At 42.8% G+C, this 25,223-nt stretch overlaps 1 long non-coding RNA gene across 1 annotated transcript; it reads left to right on the forward strand.

The window, feature by feature from the left end:
* Positions 1–15,338: 15,338 nt before the first annotated feature.
* On the forward strand, positions 15,339–16,075 carry LOC119899758. The gene is made up of 2 exons (XR_005443909.1): positions 15,339–15,485; positions 15,572–16,075. It is a non-coding gene; the product is annotated as an uncharacterized LOC119899758 (long non-coding RNA).
* Positions 16,076–25,223: the final 9,148 nt, after the last annotated feature.

Genomic DNA, 25,223 nt, shown 5'->3' on the forward strand with positions numbered 1-25,223 from the left:
GTTCATACACTTCACTGATACACCACACAACTGTAGAGTAACAAAAGACTTCATGATCAAAGCGAGTTTTTATAACACATCGACACTTCAGTCATACTCGCATGCTCACTCATTCTCGCTTGTCCACATGAGCTCTCTCTCTCTCTCTCTCTCTCTCTCTCTCTCTCTGCTGCGAGAAGTGCATCACACTTTTTTTTTAAATTTAAATTTCATTATGTTTTTTATAATGTTCTAGTCATCCGCAATTTGAACAGTAATGCGCCAGGTGAAGGCGCACTTATCAGGCACGCACTTGAGGTATGGACTCACGAGGAACAACTCAGCTGACCTGAACAAGGCTGGTTTAATGTACAAAGTCGAGGTACAGTCAGAGGTATACCAAAAGTGTCTGGATCTCTGTTACATAAACAAGACGATCTGGCAACTACACAAAGGCTAACTGGGTATTTATACACAGAGACAGGGGAGACAATGAAGCAAAGGTGGAACATATTAGGGCGGGGCAGATAATCACACATTTGGAGGCAGGCCTCTGACCAGGGATCAGAGGAGACCTAGAATGAAATACAAGATGAGTAACGGAAACAAAACAGAGGGGAAAATACAAAAAACACAACATGACCTTAACTGCTGCAGCTGGGCATGACAACACTTGGCTTTTAAAGGGAATGGGAGAAAACAACTGGTTCACCGACCATTTTTTTCACTGTTAAACTAGCAAAATAGGATGCGGACACGACCTAAATGCACTTGCGCCTAGATAAAATAAGGCCCCTTATGTTTTTAAAAAACAATCTTAAAAAAACAATGATACACAAAATAGTACATTGTAACAAAGTAGTTTTATTCAATTAATGTCCACCCTTCATGGCAAAAACTCCCTGGTCGTCAGGTGGAAATGAGAAGCTTGCTTTTGCTTACTTCTGTATTAAATTAAGGAGCTTTGAGTGGTAAATCTGCTGCCTTTATATTTCTAAATTGCGTATGTGATGTGCGGAAACAGAGAGCTTGACAGGCTTAGTAAGGGGAGCAGGACTGGGATGTGTTCTCAGAGTTGTTTGTTCAAAGTAAGGGTCAATGCAGCTTTAAGAATAAGTATTCTGACTTTTTACAGTAGAAGTTATGGACTAACAGAAGCTAGAAACAGGAAAAATTAAAGAAGTGACCCAGCTCAGCTCCTCACAGTGTGGGCCGGTGTAAAATTGTGTAAGGATGATATAGGGCCTGGAGAGATGGTGGGTTTTGGGGAGACTTCAGAGCAAGAATGTGATAAGAATAACAGCTCACCACCCACCGCTAGCCAAAGGGGGACAAACACAGAAACCACACCTGTGAGGAGAAAAGAGAAAACAGAACAAAGAAAGAGAGATCACAACATGCTGGAGACACACAGGGCAATGCAACAACTCTGTATGGCACAAGGGTGCAGAAGCAGCATTGATTAAACAGGAGTGACAAATCATTAAACCCTAGCTGTGCATTTGCACTGTTAGAGACACGATCAACAATTCACAGGAAGTTCATTAATTCCCTACAGAGCTGAGAGACTGGGGGAAACAGCAGTTGATGTCAAGCCTGTCAACCGAGAAGCTTGCCTCAACTGAACTTTTCACAGCAATTGGCTGTCAGATTTTGAACAATAATTCAACCTGGCTACTGGATGACATTTTGGTAACAGCCATTCAGATCACACCAGTTCTTACACCTTATTTGAAGACTAAAGGAAAGCATGTCCTGCTGTTTATTATAACCACTCAAGTGTATTACATGATTAAATTCAGACTTGCATACACCAAGTTATGGCAAGTGACACATTTTCACTCTGCTCATGTTCACAAATTTAAACCAGAATCAGAAACAACATCATAGGATATTTAGAGGAAAGAGTGTATTTGTTGGGTTCTGATGAAAAGATGAAAATGTTAGCACCTTGTGTGTAATTTAATTTTTCATTTAATCTCATTTTACATTTGTACATTTACAAGCCATAAAGATGTATTCAGACTGAACACAAAGTTTTTACATGCATTATTCTTGTTAAATTGACGGTGTGTTTTTGTAGTCCGCGTTAACAGTACCCTGTGGATATATGATATGCAGCAATGTTTTTACGTCACGTTTGTGTCTTTGGTGGGAATGAATGTAAACATAGCCTTGTTTACAGGAAGACTCCCCGGGGAGACTTCATTTGGCTTGCACAGCCATTAAACCAACTGTACAGATGTTAGGAGCTAGCTTGCAAACATCTGTGCTGACTTTGTGTGAAGTTATATAGACTGCTGTGAATTATGTGTTTTATGTCCTTATCTCCAACAAGTAATTCTGTCAAGCACAACTGTAAGATTAAATGGAGGATTTTACCCATACACCAGTACATCACACTCACCTTTTCCACTGCAGAAGAACTTTGTATAATAAACCAACGTACAGCACTGCGGAATTATTTCTTTGTTGTATACGTGTATGTGTAACTGTTTATTTTGTTTTATTTTATGTTAGGTGTGTGAAGATACACTTAGCTCAGGAGGACAAGATGATATTTTAACACTGTTTTTAAGAAATTGTCAGTGACAAAATAAATGACTGGAAAATGTGTCTTTTTTGACACAGTCACAAAACGCAAAACAATGCAGGTGCATTTTGAAATGTTGCTTACAGGATCTGAACTGAACTTTTTTCATAGCCTGCCACAGTAGCATTAGCAAGTACTGTTTTTGTCTGCCACTCAGAAATTTTATCTGCCCCTTTTGAAATGTATGCGCTAAAAGAAGGAACAACATTCAGCTCATTTAGGCATCATTTAATGTAAATAATGTCATTCAATGTTCAGTATATTTACATAATTTTGCATGCACAAAGAACCAATGTCTTTTGGTACAATCATGATCAATCATTCCATCTTAATTAACAGCCAGGTATTTCAAAGGCGCCTACAGATGACAAGAAACACAAAGTTCACTACAGTGTATTACACAGTGCTCAATACAAAACCCACAGTTCTACCACCAGTGAGTGAATCCTTATCTCACTTCAAATCTCCACAAGATATACTTATCTCAACAAAAACCTCCTCTTCTGGATCCCAGCAAGCCAACAAAAAACTCATTTTGGGTTTCAATACAAACGTTGGCCAAAGAAAATAAAACACAGTGACACCTTGTGCGTCTACTAGACCTTCCCTCGATGCTTCTCTGTATGATTCTCCGACAACACCGGAATTACCTCCCATAGTCCGGCTGGTGCTGCTGCCAAGCTAATTGGCTGTACTACCTGCACTACTGGCCTCTTCCACCCGTGAGTTTGGTTTGAAACGCCGCAATAGATGTTTCCTGCGCTGACGCACGCGCGTGCACCGATCGCCACAATACGCTAACATCTTTTATGCTACATCCTTACACTTGTACTGATATCACAAGACACAAACGTTTTAATAATGTGAGATCTCGTGGCATGATATTTCGTCACACCCCTATTTTATATATTACCCTGCTCTAATATAAATTGTGTTCTATGTGTGTAGCATGACTACAACCTTTCATTTGGTTGTACAACCTTGTGCTGTATAATGATAAATAGATGACCATGATCCTTGATCCTTGATTAAGTCAACGTTAAGTACTGCATGATGGCGAAGCCTCTGTCACATCACATCAGAAGTCATCTTCATGCAGGATGTGGCACAGAAGCAGACTGATGACTCATGCAGTTCCCAGTTTTGCATTCACCTCCACCACCTCTGTCTCTGAGTTAATATTCACACATATTAAACACAATCAATGAAATTAAGGAAAGTGCTGCTCACTTTAGCACTTTCTCTCTTGGCATGTATATTAAATGGCACTTTTTATTAAAGGAGCTGATGCTAATATCAGTGGCAGTCACTATATAATCAGTGAAGGGTCCATATACTCACAGCTGAGCTGTTCATCAGAGCTGCCAACATCCTCCTGATGGGCCCAGTTAAATAAAGACACATACATAAGAACATAACTAGACGCATGTTAGTGGTCAAGACCGACCACCATCAAGACAGTTGTGTAGGTGTTGAGTTGGCTGTGTGAGAGTAAAATGCGGCGCATTAACAATACTATATCCATTCAACTTAAGTTGAATTACATTGAATGACAAACTTTGGCCTGCTCCGAGTCATCCATATTTGTTTGCTTTTCCAGAAAAGGCAAGGAAAATTCATTCATATTGCACAATTCATACACAGTGCAGTTTCAAAGTGGTTTGACTTTGTATGGTTTCAGTGGTTTAGCTGCAATGAGTCTCTGGAAGCTTTTTTCAAAACCGTATTTATACTTTGTCCTTAAATAGTTATTTTCTCAAAAATGAATTTGTGAATGAAGGTGAACATTTTGAAATACAGCAAAAAAGACTGGAACTACCCTGTATTTCTCTTCTAAAGTTCCTAGCTAATGCAAGAAAGTAAATACACAAAAACTATGTTTAGCATTTGGAGTTATTTACACTGTTAAATTGGGTAATTGATTTGTTTCATTTTTTTAAGAAGAAAGCACAAGGCTTCCCTTCTTACTGCACAAAAGAAGACTAGATAGATAATTCTGACAAAACGAGCTGTTTGAGCTGAAAATGAATGGTTCTTCTACTGCCAGGTCAGACCAGACCTGTACCTGGAGGGCCATTCCATCCAGCTGGCACAAGCAGCCTATGTAACCAGAAAAACGACCATATAGGTTGTTTGTACAAGCATGTTATTATGACTCTATTATTACTATTTATGTTTATTGGGGTGGCGACCTCTAGTGGCCATATGATGGTAAAAGTTATTATTAAGAGCGAGAAAGTCCGTGTAAGGAGGAGGATGGGTCAAACCCAGCACTTTCACAAAGGAGACCAGCATTTGAGTTCCATGTGAAACCAAGCATATGTTGAGGTATTTTGAGTTTTAAGTTAAGTAGAGTTATTGACTTCCGTCACATGAACGAGATTTACATCACATGACTTACATAACGTACTTACTTTAACCCAAATCACATTGCACATTGATTGGCCACAGGCGGTGCAGCAGCCTCTGGCTGGCAGTAACGTGGATGAGCGGTTTCTGCAGCACCGAGCGCCACCCCCGTGCCGGCCCTTGCCATTTTTCCTGGAACAAACCCTCCTCTGCACGGCTGTCTACGTCCCACCGGCTGGACTATGGCAACGTGACAGGAATCAGACATCACGGCTACGGAGCGATGCCGTGGGTAGAGGAAGCACTTGCGAGCTACCTTTCTCCCACCCTCGCTTCCCCACCAAGCCGTGTCGGATGACATCCGATTTGGTGGGCAAGGCCTACATGGCAGCGGGTCGTGCTGGTGCCAGCCTGCACACGATGGCCGTCTTGCAGGCGTACCAGGCCGATCTTCTTCGAGACTGTGACCTAGGAGGGGGTCCCTCCGAGGAGGACATGACCGCGCTCCGTAGACGGCCCGTTCCGTCGGCCGCTCTATGGCAGCATTGGTGGCTACGGAGATCCTTCTATGGCTTAACCTCTCGGGCATCCTGGGGAAGGAGAAGGCTTTTCTCCTGGATGCGCCCCTCTCTCCTACTGGCCTGTTTGGCGCACTCTCTCCCCGTACGTTCACCAAATGCATGGATGCAGCTCTGGCCCTGCTGAGGTTCCAGGGCATCCGCATATTAAACTACATCAACGACTGGCTCATCCTGGCCCAGTCTCGGGAGTTAGCGGTTCGGTATTGAGATGTCGCCCACCTTCAGCGTTTGGGGCTGCGGCTCAATGCGAAGAAGAGCGTGCTGACGTCACGCCATCACTGTAAAACACTTTGAAGGGTGCTTTTGAGGGTGTTGGGTCTCCTGGCAGCAGCGTCCAGTATAATACCTTCTGGACTACTGCACATGAGAGCCCTGCAGTGGTGGCTAAAATCCAAGGGAAATACGCTCCGTCTGATAGGAGCAGGTGCCTTCGTTCCCTTTCATTATGGAGGAAACCTTGATTCCTGTCCCAAGGGCCCGTGTTGGGAGCGATCTGTCGCTGAACAATTATTTCGACATACGCCTCACTCACGGGATGGGGTGCGGTCACGGACGGCCGCTTTGCGAGAGGCTCCTGGCAGGAGCATCATTTCTCCTGGCAAATAAATTGCCTGGAAATGTTCAGAGCTCTGAGGCTCTCCGCGGTTGCCACATCCTTGTCAGAAGCGACAATACGGCAGTGGTGGCCTATTTGAATCACCAGGGGGGTCTGCGCTCGTGCCCGTTATGCAAACTGGCACATCAGATCCTCCTGTGGTCCCAGCAGAGACTGCCGTCCCTCAGAGCAATGTACGTCCCTGGGGCCCAGAATCAGGGAGCAGACCTGCTGTTGAGATAGGGGCTGAGGCCCGGGGAATGGAGACTCCACCCCGAGGTGGTGGAGTTATTATGCGAAAGGTTTGACTCCATAGACGTGGACTTGTTTGCGTCTCGAGAGACTACGCACTTTCCCCTATGGTTCTCCCTCTCGCCCCCAGCCCCGCTAGGGCTGGATGCCATGGTGCAGACGTGGCTGAGGCTGCGTCTGTATGCCTTTCCCCCAGTCGCTCTGCTCCCGGGGGTTCTGGAGCGGGTCCATCAGGACGGCGTCAGCCTACTACCTGTTTTGGCCGGCACGAGTGTGGTTTTCGTATTTAATATCGCTCCTGGAGGGCCCGCCCTGCCAGGTCCCTCTGAGGAGAGACCTGCTGTCCCAGGTGGAGGGCCGGATCTTTCACTCCGCCCTGTGGCAACTGTGGGTCTGGCCCCTGAGGGGGCACAGTTCCTGGAGGCGGGCCTAACGGCAGGAGCGGTCGAGACACTACTCAACTCTAGAGCCCCATCCACGAGAAGGATGTACGGCCTGAAGTGGAATGTGTTCGCCACCTGGTGTAGAGAACGGGCGTTGGACCCAGTTACCTGCTCGGTAATTATGATACTGGAGTTTCTCCAGCACCGTTTCTCTGCGGGCCTCTCCCCGTCCACACTCAAAGTATATCTGGCTGCCATTGCAGCATTCCACGCCCCTCTGAGTGATGGGCCCTTGGGGAGACTTCCACTGGTCGTGCGCTTCCTCCGTGGAACCCGGAGGATGAGACCCGTGACTCGTTCCAGGGTTCCCACCTGGGGCCTGGCAGTGGTTCTTGAAGCACTGGCTGTGGCCCCCTTCGAACCCCTGGAGTCGGCTGAGGCCAAGCACCTGACCCTTAAGATGGCCTTTCTCCTTGCTATCACCTCTCTGAGGAGGGTGGGGGATCTCCAGGCACTTTCGGTTTCTCCCCGATGCCTGGAGTTTGCCCCGGGGAGGGTCAGGGCCATCCTGCACCCTTGTCCAGGCTATGTCCCTAAGGTTCCGTCCAGTTTGGCAGGGTCCACGGTGCTGCAAGCGTTTCATACCCCAACTCATGTGATGGCGGAGGACGGGAGACTTCATCTGCTCTGCCCTGTCAGAGCGCTGAGTATTTACAATCTGAGGTCTTCCCGGTGGAGGAAAGCAGACCAGTTGCTGGTGTGTTTCGGGTCCCCCAAGGCTGAGCTCCCTGCTTCTAAACACACGATCAGCAACTGGATCGTTCAGACTATTTCCCTGGTCTATCAGGTGTGCGGTTTGCCTTCACCTATGGCCGTAAAGGCGCACTCTACTCGAGGCATGGTGGCTTCTAGGGCCCTCCTCGCAGGGGCGTTGCTCCAGGATTTGTGTGACGCGGCTGGCTGGGCCACCCCCCACCCTCCGGTTTTACAGTCTGGACCTTCCTTCTGCACCCGGCACCCGTGCACTCTCCTCTTAGTCGTGCCTCAGGTTTTTGCACGCTGGGGGCAGGCGGGGTTTCGGCGTGGCTTAAGTGGGTATCTCGTTCCCATTGTGTCGTCACCGACGCAGTTCGAGTTCCCTCGAAGGGGAACGTCTCGGGTTACGTATGGTACCCTTGTTCCCCGAGAAGGGGAACGAGACACTGCGTCGGTGACCCTTCTCGGGGAACAAGGGTTACATACGTAACCCGAGATGTTCTCTCAGGAATCCAAAATTTCAGAAACACAGTTCAATGTTCAGGGATCCCAAATAAACCATTATTTTACAATTATTTTGGCCTGAGATCTATAAAATGTATACTACAATCTGTATATGTTATTGGAAGGCATTTAATGTTAATAGGAAAACCATCTAAATAAAATAAGCAGCAGTAGCCATGACCCCACAGCTCATGGAAACAGTTACAACAGTTAGATACTTTAAGATAAAACTTTAGTGCCTGATTACCACACTTTGCTTAATAAATCTCACTCCTGAACCCAGTAGAATCTGAACGCATTCAGTGTAACTGATTTCCACGGATGCTGTTATCTCCGATGTCCATTGTGAATAAATATATAACTCTGCTTAGAAATCACAGGATAAAGACGCTCCTTACATTTCTAGAACAGTATTTTCACGTTTTTAAGTCTTCCTTGGTGTCAACATAATTCAGTGATAGTTGTAAGTACATACAAGCATCTTATTCAGCATACTTTTTATGGCACCAATTTGCCAAAATGGAGGGTGTTAGGGGTTGCAGTTGTCTCGATTTTGCAATTTGTTTATTGTATAAAGACTTTATCAGCCCTTAAAGTCCATACAGATTAGAATAAAGTTGCCTTGAATTTAAAATGTGAAGACATTAGAATCTACAAAGGCTCCCCGGTGAACCTTTAAACTTCCTAAAATTGAACCCTCTCCCAGCAAAACACAATATATCACACACTGGTGTTTATTTTAACATATTCAACAGCCCTTTTCCCCCAGTTAGTGTTTGACTTATCGCACTTCATTGTGATTTGCTGAGCTGCATTTATGTGAGGTGGGTAGTAAAGAGAAAAATGTTCAAGTAAGAAGTTTCTCCAAACAATCGCTGTCTCGTAGGAATTCTCCTTGTGTCCTTGAGAGGCATCATGGAGTGTGACTTAAAGACTTTTTATTCCTCCTCCTCCCCCTCGATGCTTCTCTATGTGATTCTGCTCTTTCTGTGTATCTCTCTTTCTCCCTCATGTCTTCTCTCCTCCTCCCACCATCTCGCAGTCGCCGGAGGGGGGACTCTCCATGCTCTGATTGGTTTTATTGGCAGTAGTTCAGTTGTGGAGGATGCGGACATGGCTCTCGATGTCGTGCTTGATAAAGATGGATCAGCACATAACATTAGGCAAAGCAGCTCTCTTTTCCATCTCATTAAAAAGACAACATTGGATAAGAATAGGAACATGCTCCAGTGTCAGTGAGATTCATGTTGGGTTCTTCATCTCCAAACTGTGTTTTATAAGATGTAGTCAGCCGACGTGCTCTCAAAAAACACAGGAGTCACAGCACTACTGCTGGCCCAGATTCATTTCTGTGTGTATATTTTGTTAAAGGACTTTCATAGTGTTAAAAAAGCCAGCAAGTGCAGCAGATCAGCACCTGCCATAATGAATAAACAAACCTTTACACTACGAGAAAACAGATGGATGGGTCAAACAAACACAAGACTTTCACCCTGGAGACCGGGGTAAAACCAACATTCACCAGCATTCACTTATTTAAAATGACATAGTTACATAACATACGTGACTTATGTAATATATGTTTAAAATTAAAATTAATAAATTGTATGCAACAGATCACGATTTACACACTATTATATACAACACAGTCATTGTGTCTGAAGATAATGCCTTGGAGGCCACTCCCTCCCCTACCTCCTCTTTCACTTATTCTCACCTGGTCACCCTCGCAGCGTCAATATTTGACAAACTGTGAAAATGTGTTAGATAGGCCTACTTAAGAAATAGTCCATCCTTATAAAAATTTGTGAGATGCAGGACTACAGTGTCCCAGAACCAAAATTGGCCCAATTATCCTCCCATAAGTGTGCAGCCGGCATCATCCTCTTGACTCAATTTTGACCAAATATGTTTTTAATTTGTACCTTAGTATTGTGGTCAATAATGCAACTTAGCTCTTCTTCTGTTGTTTTGACCCACTTTTGACTAACAGCACTGTGTGACTTGAACTGACATTTATTTGAGAAGGTGAAGAAAGAAAGAAAAAAAAGACAAGAAGGGGCAGGTGAGAGACGAATAGCATGACATTTTGTCCATCTGCGAGATCTGGCCAAAGTGATTTCAGAGGTAGACAGAAGCAGCGTGGAAGCCAGAGCAAGGAGGCTGCGAGGGTGGCTGGCATTTGATGATAGAGTGGGAGGGGGGGCCTGTCCTTTACAAAGTGTGGGATGCAGGTTCAAATTGTGTTATTGTGCTTAGATGGATGGAGAGACGTCCACCACCCACTAAGAGGGAGAGATGAAGAGAGAAGGAGGGAGAGTTTACCGGCCACAACAAATTAATGTTTCGCACCATCGGTTAAAATCCCACAAAAAAAAAAGACAGGAAGTTGTCTATTTTCACTGCACACAACATGCCTTGACACAATATTCTCATTAAGCATTTGCAGAGTTTCTGGCTATTAACAATCTTGACCTGGAAGAGTTTCAAAATAGTCCAAAACTTAGCCAGCTTTTATTTCATCAGATTGCATAAAGGTGGAGAAATAAGCCTCCAGCTTTCCTGTAAGTGGGTGCTGCCGGGGCACCGACCGTCAATAAAGAGGCTGGCAGAGGCAGCATGGAGAATAGCATCTACCACCCACTGAGGCTCCACAGGAACGCAGCTATTTGAGAGCAACGGCTCCAATCAACAGCTATTTAAAGACCGTAGCGCACAGTGTGTGGGTTCAAGTCCATGGGAACTTGTGAAACTAGAAAAAAAAAACTTTGATTGTGGTTTCCTACACAGGACTGAACAGGCGTGTCATGGTAAATAAAAACGAGGGTAATGTGTAACGATTATTAGCCACAGATATAAATGAAGATCTTTGCCTTTCTTCCTTAAAACTATATTTTCTCATAACTGTGTGGGAGGAGTATTGATATACTGTTAAGGAGGAAAAACGCTTGAGTATGTGTGCAGTTATGTGAAATGCATGCATGCTTGGCTGATCATTAGCATTAATTAAGACTAATCTCATTCTCAGCAAGTTTAAGTGCGTCTGTGGCCATGGCAACCCACTCCCAAATGGTGCGCGGCGGTGAGGCCCACTGTCTCTCCACTTCCTCCGGCAGTCATTGAGATTTGTGGAGCAATTACCACACAGCTAGAGGAGAAGGAGCACTTCAGCGAGACAAGTTGGTGTCCTGCCTAATGTGTGACATCCTCACAGCGTCAGCTAGCATGCACACTCACTCGTGATGGCAGGACCTGAGTGGAAATTAAACCACATGTTATGTATCAGTTGAAGCTGGAAAGAGTTTACTTTGGGTTAGAAGAACTGTTTCATGAATGTCCTGAAAATAAGAAAAGCTGAGATATGAAATGAATGTCAGGCTGAGAGCGTGTTGGTTTACTAACTGGGATTTAAAAATAGCACTGTAGCTCAGTGAACAGTGAACAATGGCTAAATCAGAGTGGCATTGTGTGGAAAATCTCTCAACGAAAGACATCCTCCTTGCACCAAAACAAGGTTTATTTTTGCCCTCGGAGCAAACTACCACTCCAAATAAATGTGTCTCCCAAACATTATCATAATTATGTCTTAGCTGTCCTTCTGTATTTTCATGGTCTTTCACAGCAGGGGGATGTTGTGTGATTGTATGAGGTGGAAGAGTGCAACTCATATCAATAAAAATATACTATATACACTGTCGGTTTTGGACCTCACACTCATGATCAATGCCACAACTTAGTGGCTTTCTCCAGGGCTGCACTGTACCCCAACAAGACTGAGAGTCCACAGCCATGCTAGCAGTTCTGTGAGGCTGGACTTGGGCATATAGGTACTTTGAGCTAACTGCTATCAATGGGGAGGGCTTGTAATGCCAAAGAGGGCGGCTGTACATATCCCGTCCCTCCTGCAAGAAAGCCAATCATCTGCTTTTTAACAGCCGAGCCGGGAAACATATTACATATCAGTTCCACAGCTCGGTTGAGGTTTGCGACAGTTTGTGTGGCAGCGAGGAGCAGATGTGTGACCAGATCAGACGCACCTAATTCTAAAGAAAGTGTAAATAGTTTTGCAGATATTTGGTCATCATGTCGGACAAATTGAAGGTTTGACCTGATGATGGCACTAATTGAAACATTAAAGGATAATTTCTGTATTTTCACATATTTTGGTGTCAAACACTAGTAGGTACAAAAAGTTTTGGAATCCGTGCAAGTAGATGGCTTCAGCCAGCAGCCGTCAACTGGCTGCAGTTGATGTAACGTATTCCTTCGGGGCAATTACGGCCACAAACAGTGCTTATTTTTGCCAGCGACAGGCTCAGACTGTTATACCAAGTGTCTGACAACATCATGGAAAGGATCCCTATGAATGACTCCTGGCGAAACCCTTTGTTTTTAACAGAAGTCTCGCTCAGTGACAATTCTCGCTCTGAAATCTCATGAAAGGTGAGGTGTTGCAGGAAGACGGTGGAAACGTGAGTCGGAGATGGAGAGAGGAATTTGTTTTGTTGGAGTAACGTTAGGAAATAAAGTCTTGCTAGCAGTTCCTCTACGTACACAACAACCCCCTCTCACTCGCTTCCACCGGCATTATTATTATTGTGCATGTCCTATTATACATATCCTGTAGGTGTAGAGAAAAATAAAAAGGGGGTAAAGATCTTGGCATAAACAATTCTAAAGTCTCCTGATAACGATCAATCAAATACACATTCTTTACTTTAACGTCTTCGTATATTTAGTAAGAAACAACAACACATGAATCATTCAGAGGAATCACCTCAGTTGACTTCTATTTTTTTTTTCAAACCTCGCCCACAAGCTCTGAACTATTTCTAATTACTCAGTAGAAGTCTGTAAACTGTAATCATGAACATACAGCACTGACAGTTTGTAAAACATTCCACTGTTAATGACTTCACAGCTTCAGGACTTCTATTTTTAAATGTTATGTTGTACACAGTTTTTTCCTTCAGCATACATCACAGGACCAGTGCACTGCTTTGACTCAAGCATTGTGCATGTTGTGTACTTTCAGGTATTACATTACCTTCACGTGCCATTTGATCAGGATTTGCTTCATTACTGGACACTGGGGATTGGACATGGGGGCGCAAACAGATCTAGTTTATTACAGTGTGTATTATGGCTATACCAGCTGCCCTAAACTGACCCACGAGTGTTTTTTGATGTTGAAGATAACATACATGAGCCTCTAACAACCTCGGGCTAAGCTGCTTTCCAGCCATGTATATAAAGTGGCATTAGCTGAGTCTCCTTAGGCACTAGGACAAAATCACAGGACAAGTTTAACTTAGTGTGTTTGATCAGAAATTGGGTTAGAAATGAACTGAGGCCTGTGTGAGCAGCTCCGTGTGGATTAATACTGCCATCTTGTGGTTGAAGAGTGGACGTGTCTTCACAGCGTGTTTTTTCTTGTTAGTAAGCCCCAAATCATTAGTGTCACTGAACTTGTTAACAGTGTACATGTGGATGGTGACAGGTCACCAATTTGGCATTTCAAAAAATGGGGAAGTTTCACATATATTCCCCCAAAACAAGAAGCAAAACAAATCATACCACAGGAGTTGATGCGCCGTTATGTCATTTCATCAGATGTGGCAGAGTTGCATCAGCAAACAGTTCAGCTTGAAATCGATACTGGTTCATCATTAAAACAATTAAGACAGTGCTTCAAGTTATGGTAGATTCAGTCAGTGGGTTTGAGAAAAACGTAAGTATAGATAGGTAGGGAGGGTGGACAGAGGCTATTTTGTGAAAACTGTTATTGAAATGAGCAAAATAATTTAGTTTTAGATGAATGTCTTTGAATTGCTTCACTGGTTATGAAATATGTATATTGTGTATGATAAAGGCCTTGTCAAACCTTAAAAATACACCAGTAACGTGATCCCTCAAACTATGCGAGGTCCAACCATCTACTCAACAATGTTACTTGTCTTCATGTTTATACCTTCATTGAATCGCAGTAAAGTCGTTTCCTTGCACATGCGTTGTAATGTAGCTGCCTGCCACAACTTTGTGGCTTATTAAATAAAACTAACACACGCCCACACTACTGGACGAAGTCAATATCATCTGTCAATTAGGATGTGTGTAACATGTAACGTAACGACTGTTATGATTGCGTTAACGGTATGCAGACGGATTTCTCTCTCGGCAGTCAAATCATCTTTGATATCCGCGTTCAGCTAGGCTAGCGTCAGCTTTGTTACCGCCAAGTAAAGCCCGTTCATCGTCCTTTTTGCATTAAGACCATAGTTTAGACTACAGTGTAGTCGTTAAATGTTGCGATAAAAAAAAACCCAATACTTGCTGCTCATCAGTAGATATTCTTTGTTTAACGTAACACCTCCCACGTGACGAATTTCCCAGCATGCTTTGCAGCCCAGGATATGTTTTTACATTTGACAAATTCAGGCTTATAAACAGCAATATGTACGTTGTACTTCCGCGAATATTATTTAAAGATGTTAAAACATCCACATTCGTTTGTGAATAGACATGTGAATAGGTTTGACACCATTACTTAGACACATATGTCAGTGCAGCGCTATAAATACACGACAGGATGTCACTGTCTTTCGGTTGGTCCGATGGCGGTGAGATTTCAATTGATTGCTACAGTGAGTTACAGAACCTCTACGTTTCTTCTCTCCCCTCCCTCACCGCCGACCTTGACTAGCCTTTTAATCATTTTAGCTTATTTCCTTGTAATGTAATACAGGCAAAAATGTATTTATTAAAAGAACAGCTGAACGCTGTAAAGGTATGTCCTTTGGTAACACTAACCAGCTCTGTAGTTTTTATTTTTTTATGCAGTTAGTATATATGTAGTTTTAAAAAAAATTTTATTGATTGCCATGCCTTTCAACACAGGGTTTTGCTCAGTAAATCACAATCTGAAACAGCTTTATTGCCAAGTTTGCATATGTTTACATATACAATTAATTTCTTTTGGTGACTGAGTGCATGGCAATAGACATAAACCTATTTAGATGTAAATATAAAACTATGCATATATAAAATATGCATGTTATAAGAGTATTAGAGACTATGTGTAAGAAAGGTATTTTATATATGATAATGGGGTTAGAGACCCATTGCTGTGTTAATTGACAGGAGTGGGTGGGGTCCGTAGATGGCAGGTATTGTTTAAGTAGGAAGGTATAAATGGTGGCATGGCCACCTCCTCTTCCTTTTGCTGCTGCTGACACCAAGCGCCCACATTACTGTGCACGTCAATGTGCGCGGATGCTTTTATGGCGATTTACTGGTAAGAGTAGATGCTCTCGTGTAGTCATTGATAATGGTGTTGCAAGCTGTTAATTTGGGTTGCTTGTGATCCCAGGCTCACTGTTAGTGTGGCCCTTTCCCTCCACATGTGGACGGGCGGCTGCTTGCCAGTGTAGGCTTCCTGCAGGGTTGGACTGTCCTTTCGGAGCATCGGGGGTGTCCATTCGTTGTTAATCATGGTAGGTGTTCATGTAGAGTGGGTGAACGGCTAATCAGTTGTGTTTAGCCACACGTGAGTGTTAACATGGTAACTGTATTTTTGTAGGGCATGGAGCCATCCTGAAGTGTGCAGTCAGTCTCTTGCCTGCACAATGGAGGAAAAGCTGCCTTGCTGCTTTCTATACATGCTATATAACCTCCTTTTTATGTACATGATAAAAGTTCTGTTGGGCTCTTTTAATGTAAGCTTGAATGTGAAAGTGTGATTGGGAATGAGCTAACTGTCTCTGTTAGCTCAGTTTTTAGCAGTCTGTTGTAAATATTATTAATATATTTTGTTTGTTTTCTTTCTACTTGAAGGAAACTTTATTTCTGTTGTAAGTTTGCTTTAGATTTAAATTGACAGTTTGGTTTTTGTTGAACTAATTGATTTCGCTTTTGTCTGACTTAAAAGTAGTTTTCGTCTATTAACTTGTTTCGTGTCGCAGTTCTGTCCGTATGTCTTAAACGGTATGCATGTTGTGAAAAGCCTTTTAAAAAGGAAACATAAAAATAAAAGGAACTGTGGTGTGAATGGAACAACGCCTCTGACCTTCCCCCCTCCAAGTAAGACCTGTGTGCCTTCATTTATCAGTGCTGGCTGAATTATATTTCTTGGGGTGAAATTCTCCAGGTGGCATAGTTGGTTTAATAACACGTCTTCGAAATTCGCAGTAGGGTTAAAGCCAGGCTCCTTAGCGAGAGCCGCAAGCAATCTGCCTCGCTACAATAATAAAAACATAGGTATGTCCGTTTAACGAAAATATTTATACATACAAGACACAAATTTGCCTTGGTATCTGGTGCATAAAAAAGTAACATAGTAAGTATAAAACACAAAGCTAAAGCAATAGTCAAAAAGCATTTAGAAAAGAGAATGCAAAAAAATACTTAAATATAAATGACTCACTGTTAAATAATTGACTGTACATTTACAGTAAATTGCTGCCTCATATTGCATTACTTTCACATTAAGTTATAGTGAGTACATTGATGTGAAATGACAGCTGTATACTGTGACCTCACAGTATTTAAACCAGCAGATTAGATATAAACACAAACATGATAAATATTACACACTTTGCAGTTGTATATAAATTTAGCATGTTTGTCATTTTGATTTAGGACCCTTATAAATCTTTTTTTCAAACATTTAGAAACCTCCAGTTGAAGCAAAGCAATTTAAAGATGTCGCTTTGGGACATTTCCTTGAGCCTTTGTTTTTTTTTTAAATGTTTGACATTTTCTAGAGTAAACAGTTTATTAATTGAGCAGGTTAACTGATAATTAAAGCTGCAAGCAGTGATGCGAGTAAATGGCTCTGACTGAATGATTATTGGCATGTATTGTCTTCAGAACAGTACTCTTATCAAATATGTAGGTTTGGTTCCGATTTTCGCATGTACAGAAAAGTTACTGCGCAATGGCAAAGCGTGAGTTTTAGAGCATCTTTAGGCCGTCAAACATTCATTTGGGAGAAGAAAAATAATTCATTTAGTTTCAATAGAAAGTCACTTATGCCTCCCTATGGAACCTTACCTCAGGGGAAAAAATATGTATGGTAGTCAATGGCGAGAAACAACTGATGTGTGATCCAGTTTGAAGTCATAGTTTTCAGTCATGTGACGTGTGTTGAACTGGAGGGCAGAACAACAGACCAGGATGGCGGCTTCCTGTAAAGACGCAGCAAAAGCTGTTAAATTTCCCTTCCCACGATTATTTGGATCAACTCAAGAAAAATAGATATAGACACAAACTGCAAGTGTTGGGCACTTTCGATCCATATGCAACACCCACTTCCGTATTTCTGCTGTTAAAAACCGCCAGGTAACTGCCAGAGCTCAACTGAGGTGATGTTTACCTTGTGGAAAATCCCTCAGGTTACACTGCTGCCAAGATTTTCTATATTGGATGGAATTCTGTAGAAACCCGGCCCAGACTGGTCGCCTCATCGATTAGTGCGTCCGATAGCACAACTATCCAGCATTTTGGCAACACAAAAGTAACAAACTCAAAGTAACAGTGTATCACATGCTTCCTTACGGAAGCCCTAAGCAGCCATCCATTGAAATATTCTTTTATTTCTGTTTTCCCATGATAACGGGATAATTATTTTGTGATCTCGATAACGAATGTTCACAAGAAAATTATCCCTTTATCACGGGAAAACAGAAATAAAAGAATATTTCAATGGATGACGTCGTTATCTCGATCACGAGATAGAGAAGATATGAAACTTTATTGCAATAAAATTTTTGCCCATATCGTCTAGCCCGGTGTTACCTTCAGTAATGTTAGCTTGGAAGCAAAAGTTGACATTTTGTCAGATTCCTTACTGTAGGGTAGAAAACATGCTCAGTTCAAAGGTAACTGTGTGGGGAAGAAGTGAACGATGGTTCATTAGTTTGCCGGAAGATGAAAAGCAAGATTATCCATCAGCCTTTGCACTTCATTGGAGCAAAAAAAACTAACAATGGAGTATATTTTTACAAAAGCCTGTAATGTCTTGAAAGGGAAAAATGCAATCAAACTCTTCATGACTTACAAAAAAACCTAGCCTTTATAAATTTTTGTTTATAATTTTGAAGGTAATTTTTATACTCTATGGATCCTATTTGTCAGGAAGGCTGAGTGCCATCCGAATCCAGTGAGGGCGGAGTGGTAGTGTGTTGTTAAACCCTCCATTGCATAGTCAGCACCGATGCTGGCTTGTTGAAGGTGTGTAACACCCTTTGCTGCACGATGGGGGACCTTTCTTTCAATGCGAGCTCCGTGTCCATGTAGGATTTTTTAATTCAGAAACCACACTAACATTTCATATCACCATTCATAGGTTAACAACATTGTGTTCAATCAAAAATGCTCTTGTCTGATAGACAACACAACTGTTATTACTGAATCGTATTTCATCTCGTACGAAAATCTTCAGCCAAATCAAAACAGCCTACATTAAACGACAGAATAATAGAACATGGCACAACTAGGCACACAGGGGGATCAAGTTACAAGCAACAAAGGCATTAAACAAAAAAAAAAGTCTTTATACATTTTTACTGTTTTAAATTCTTCAGACTATATAATGCTTCAATATAATGTTTGACTGATTTTGAAATGTTGTATTTGTGAATGTAGGCCTACTGATGGTGCAGAAAAAACAAGCAGAAAAGTATTGTGACAAAATAAAATAGTTTACCATGAGCATAAAGATCCCGCAGCAGCAGTTGTTTTCTGCTTCCTGTAGGGGAAATGACTGGAAAGAAAGTCACTTTTTTTACGTATGTTACATCGAGGACAATTTGATGTTGACAATACAGCTTGAGGTCTTGGCCAGTCTTCTCTGTCTAAACCCCCCCAAAAATGACTTCTGCAATTGTCTGAAAGACGCAATACGCACTGTGTATATTTGTGCTGCAAATGAGAAATTACAAGCGAGATACCTACTAAAACCTGAAGCCGAGACAAGGCTTTTTCTGCAACCTCAACAACTGTTGAACAATTGTGATTCTTAAGGCTGTCACATTGGGGAGAATGTATATATTAGGCCATCTTTCAGCAACTGGAGAATGAAACAGTATGTAGTTGAAGAAGGTGTGAGAACCCTGGACTGTATTCGTATGTTTGCACGTGTGTCAGCCTTAAGCATTCACAAGTGTATCCTAAGAGCAAGGCCAACAAACTCGTTTTGTTCTTTTACATTCCTCTGTGCCGCTGTGCAAAGCTGAACTTCCACTATGGGGAATTAATAAAGGTAAATAAATCTTATCTTACCTTAGTCTGAACCTGAATATGGTCCTGTAGGCCTCATCGCCAAAACCATTTGGATGCGGAGAGTCTAGAAAAATGATCTCTCTCTTTGCTACCAACAACATATTTCATTACGATCACAATGATCATGTTTGGGGTATCAAATATTTGGGCACGTATCATAAATACATGAATGAATATTAACAACTGAAACTGTACACAGAGTATATAGTGGTCCACAGCATCTTGCAGCCTACTCCATGCTGGTATCACAATGGCATCTTTTGAGGCCAAGTGTTCTTGGAAATACAAGTTTAAGACATCCATAAACATTTGTAATAGTATGTTATTGTGGTTGTGGCATCTAATATATGATGCAATTGTACTCAAGATACCCACCGGCAAACAGATGTTACCCATCTTCCAGGTGGGAATTGTGAATAAATCCATGATGTGGACATCCATTCACTAATTGTTATTTTAAGTCAGTAATTTAAAATGTCTGACTCTCAAAGAGTATATGAATAGTGAGAATAGTGACCACAGTAAACCAAACAGGAAAGCTGATGGAGCCAGGGACTGCTGCTGAACAGAGTCCAGGGTTTGCAACAGTAGGGCAGAATCTGAGTGGAGCTGCAGCTTAGCGGAAGCATGGGACACTAACAGTTCAACAGGTTCAAATGACTGATGCAAAGAGGGCAAAACGGATGCAGAGTTCAGGGTTAGGTGCCACACAGCAGGGTCAGGGGCTGTGGTGGCAACACAGTCAAAGAGCTGCGGTGGCTCAACAGCAGGCGCAGTTGGTCGACCCCCCCCCCCCCCCCCCCCCTCCGTTCATGGGGGGTAGCAGTCTGTCGGGCTAACAACAGAGAACCAGGAGCTTGTGTTGGTCGGACCACTGAATGGAACCTGGGGGCAGGAGTTGTTCGGACCACAGACTGAGAACCATGAGCAGGTATTGGGCCACCGACAGAGAAGAGGCTGGACGGGGGGCACCTCTGTGGCAACACTTTCTCAGAGGGGCTTACCAGCAGAGTCTCTTGATCGCCGAGCCGCTCTGTCTATTTGACATCTTGCCTCTCCAACGCCGGGTTGCTCCATCCCTGAACCACCGGGCAGCGACACCTCTGCAGCACTGGAACGTGGCAAGGATAAGGAGCTGGCCGGCAATGTGGATGACGAGCTGGGCAGTGATAAGAGTGAAAGACTGCTCAAGAGTTGGGCCTGGAGTTGGGCTGTGATTTTTTTTTTTTTTAGACTTCGAGCCATAATGCCATAATGTCCGCTTCTCCTTTTATGACCTCCTCGTGTCCCTGTGAAGATGGCCCAGGGAGTCCCCTCAAAGGCATGCTGGAATTCGGGGTGGCTCGCCGGCCAAGGTGCAAGCTGATCAGGTAGGCAGGTGGTTAGCCGCCAAAGTGCTAGCCAGAACAGGCAGGTGGCTAACTGGACAGGATGCAGGCTGAAGAGTGTTACCAAACAATTGGGAAGCCGATGAATGACTGGCAGGTTGACGAGCTGGAGTGTGGATGACACCAGTTAACCAAGCTGGAATTGAGTCTCTAAACCTAGGATTGGAAGCAACCTGTCTCCCCACTATAGCCTGACCAGCCTCCTTATGGCTATCAGGACTACCATTGCTCCACACCCCCTTAAGCTCCTTCAATTCTAGGCACAGATGAAAAAGTTCACTGGATATTGTGTCTGCTGGGTCCATAATTGGTTGTGTCCTTCTGTCACAACAGGCCGAGTACAGAGGCAAGTAAGGACTCAAACGCAAGACACCGGAGAGTTTGTGACATTTAATACACACTAAACAGAAGACTTACATGAATAGTTGCAGGCATGCAGGGTACAAACACAAGTGATAATCCAAGAAGATAAGGAGGGAGCACTCAACATATGATGATGACACGACAGAGACTGAACTGAATTGACAAACATTTATATTTAGGTAAACAAGCAGGGTGGGAGAGTAAACAGGTGGAGCACACAAGACTATCGAGACTGGGAGCACATACACACACAGAGGCAGGCAGAGAGAAGCATCTGTGACATAGATAGGCAATCTGACAGACAGGACACAGGGCTTGACTTACACCAGACAAGACTAACCTAGGAAGCAAGCAGACTGAAAACAAGACAAGAAACAGGACTAAAACTCAAAACACGGAACAGACCAAGCAGACTAAATAACTGAAAACACAGACTCCAAACATGACAGAGAAACAGACTAAAACAAGGATCGAGACACAGAGCAGACAAGACCAAATCGTGACAACAGATGTTAACAACCAACCTCAGTATGAGTATCAGTTGTGTTAGAAGTAAATGAGGAGTATCTGTCTGTGCGTGATGTCAGGATGAACCTAAAAGGAAACCACAGAACAAACCCTAAGAGACGCCTGTCTAGGAGAACAGAATGATCAGCCCTGGTTAAATAAGCTCTGGGGGTAGAGCTACACAGGTGTTAGCCAAGCTCAATCAGCCTCCCTCCCTACAGCCTCCTGCAGGAGATGGAAGCAGGAAGGGGAGGAGCCGTAACAAAAGAGAAAAGGCCATTTCTCCTTAACCACTGCTATGGCTGGTGAGGGCACACTGTTCACATAGCGGCGTTGGTTCATGTTAAGGAGATGACTTTTGATGGCATTCAATGACGCCTCATTTTTGCCAAGCGGAACATCTACAGGACACCAGCTGACACAACCGTAGTGATCCACAAGGCCTCTTACTATGCCTCTGTCTTCATCTGGTACCTCGCTGCATGGTGTTCTCTCTGCATCGTCTCACAGGACTATTTTTCCTGTTTTTATATTCCATCTTAGTTTTAATTTGCTGCAGAACAGAATAACAACCATTTCGGATGTCTCCTTAAAATGCTTTGAACAATATTATGGCTTGTTGCTTTTGTTGGGTTAGGTTCATGCTCAAATATCTGATTCACCACTGCCTTCATCCTATCTTTTCTATTGATGGTCTTGTTTGATTTGCTATTGCCTTTCACATTGCTGCTGGCATCCTACCCGGAAGTCTGCATGCCATGGTCTGCCAAGCTGCAAACATATTATTAAAAAGTACACCCAATAAGTTTACATCTTATATGTGCATTTTTTACCTAAGGTGATGGAAGAGGATAATAGTCTAGCAAATCCCCTTGCTTGATGCAAACATAATCCTTTTGGGCTGCTCCTAATTCACATCACTCAGCTTCACGAATGTATGTTTGTGAGTCGCAATGTGCACGTTGATATACAGTCTATGGTTGAAAGCAATGATGAGAATAATTTTTCCAACAGAACGTTCTTCATCAGTACTCTCAAGCAAAATACACAAGCCCTTTTAGTATATGGTGCCTTTCACTGTGACTTCTTTGCAAGCTACTGCAGACTGTGACCTAAACTTTTGACCAGCTACAGATGCCCCGATCCTGTTGTTGTAATCACTCTGTACCCTTTTCAACATGATCAGCCAAAAGCAAAAGACTGCCTGCTCTCAAGTAGGCTTAGAATAGTTCGTGTCTTTCTGCAAGAGTTTTACAAAGATTCTTAAAGTTGTGCAATTTTCTGGCACTGCTTACCTGTGTGTTTGCTCTCAAACCGTAACATCCACAGGTGTATAAGTGGGCCATACAGAGATCCCACAATAAATGCGTAGACACCAACATGCCGGCTGTGGCTTTTCACGCAGACATTAGGTTTCATATTGCATATTATGAGTCACGTAAGTACAGCGACAGAGATGTAGAGATGGTGGAGAAGCTGTGTACCTGAGTATCTGTAAACCCACACTAAATCTAAATTGAATGTTACAAAGCAGCGGTAGACAAAAATAACATTGCCAGTGTGAACATAGCGTTTGCATATAGAGATGTTTTCCACATTAAGTTAGCTAAAATGAAAAAAAAGAAATTAAACCGTTAACATTGCCTGCAATTTCTCATCAAACTCTAAAAACGCTTGCTGTCACACTTTAAATCACACTCGTTTGACTTATTTTGAGGTTGCATGTAATTATGTTTGGGACGTGTTTGCTGGAATTGAGTCTCTAAACCTAGGATTGGAAGCCACCTGTCTCCCCACTATAGCCTGGCCAGCCTCCTTATGGTTATCAGGACTACCATTGCTCCGCACCTCCTTAAGCTCCTTCAATTCTAGGCACAGATGCTTTCCTAAGTCGGACGTGTTTGCATGGGTTTGAAATATCTTTTAAAGACGGGTTGTTCATGGGCTTGCCCTCACTGTCAACTACGTAAGCGACATAATTCCGTAACTCGCTCCGTGCGTCTGCTTTGTTGACATGCTGTGGAAGAGAGCTTGTTCTTGTAGTGTTGTCTCTAGCTCTGTGCTCTGTCTCTCCCGTTCTGCAGCATAAGCCACGCCCACTTTCCCTGCAGGGAAGGGGAGCAGATCCGCACTGTGTGTGCAGCACACTCTCACCGCTCTGCTGTCGCTGCAGCTCTTAATAAAACACTGTCATTCCTAAAGTATCAATACCAGTAAGGCAGTATTGTATTGTTTTTAACAGCAAGGTAGTGCAATACCTTTCTAGTCTTCCCTTCTTATTTTGCACTCTCAAACTTACCGTGAGTAACCGCTAACTAAAGTCTTATTTACAACTAACACTAGTTGTTTCATATAATTAAATAGCATGCACGGACATATCAAAAACCCAGTCTTTAAGTTGACCAATTTTGACATTTACAGTAACTTGTTCTCAAACTAGTAGGAGGGGATCAGGTGTAGGTGAAAAGATAGTTCGGTTCCTTGCTATGTTTTTAAGATGGTAATGCACTGATTTGGTTAAAGGGGATCTATTAAATGGTATTAAACTTTAATGATTTAAGTTTCTGGCCTGGTTTATCATTTTTAATGAGAGAGAGTTTAGATGGGCACTGGCCTTAATTCTCTCATTTTTGTTGGTACCTCTGTTTTGTCTTTGTTTTGCTGGAGAAAGTTCTGGCATATCGAGTCATTTATCAGGGAGATGTAATGTCATTGGGAAACAATAGGGCTGTAATCAAACGGTGAGAGGGCAATATAAATTTGTGTATCATCAGCATAGTTATGTAAGGCAACATTGTTGTTCCGCAAAAGCTTTCCTATTGGTAGCATGCAAAGATTTAACAATAGAGGAATAGAGGAATCCTCGAGGAACTCCCTACGTCATCTTAACCTTCTGGGAGACAAAGTTGCCAATAGAGAATGGTCTAATCTAAATAAAACTGATAAATTACCCGAGTCAGAGTTAAGATGAGTGTCATTAGTCACCTTGACTAATGCTGTCTCAGTACTGTGGTTGAGGCGAAATCCAGATTAAAAGATATCAAAGCAATCGTTAGTCTTAAGGAAACTAATCTGCTGATAAACAACTTTCTCAGTGACCTTGCCTACAAATGGCAGGTGTGATATTGGTTGGTAGTTCTTGAGTACAGAGGAATCTAGGGTGCTCTTTTTTAGAAGAGGTTTAATAACTGCTGTTTTTAGACCCTAAGGGAAAAGTCTGGATGAAATTGATCAGTTAATGATTCGTAGCAGGTCTTTAGATAAATAACTGAAGCGTTCTTTAAAAAGTAGGCACAGTAGGCAGAGTATCTAAACAGCAGGTAAATGGTTTTAATTGTGAGAATTTTTTCTTGAGTATGGTGGTCAATGTTGTCTAATTCTGACAATGTAATAGGAGTAATTTCAACTGGATAAAAGGTACTATGCCGCCTGATTTATAGAGCTTTTATTTTATTGTCAGTATTATAATAATGGCTTGTTGTGTGCTTCTTAATTTATGTGGAGTACACAATAATTATTTTGATACAGTTTTTGGAAGGGTTGAGTAAGCTGTTCAGGGTGTACCCCGCCTTTCGCCTGATGTAAGCTGGGATTGGCCCCAGCCCCCTGCAACCCTGTACGCAGGATAAGCGGCTGACGATGGATGGATGGATAGTTAAACCTGAAAATAAAGGATTTCTACCTTTTCAAGCT

The sequence above is a fragment of the Micropterus salmoides genome, unplaced genomic scaffold (genome assembly GCF_014851395.1).
Source record: "Micropterus salmoides isolate LMB-PRFRI ecotype aquatic unplaced genomic scaffold, ASM1485139v1 Ms_hic_scaffold_1, whole genome shotgun sequence".
Classification (NCBI taxonomy): Eukaryota; Metazoa; Chordata; class Actinopteri; order Centrarchiformes; family Centrarchidae; genus Micropterus; species Micropterus salmoides.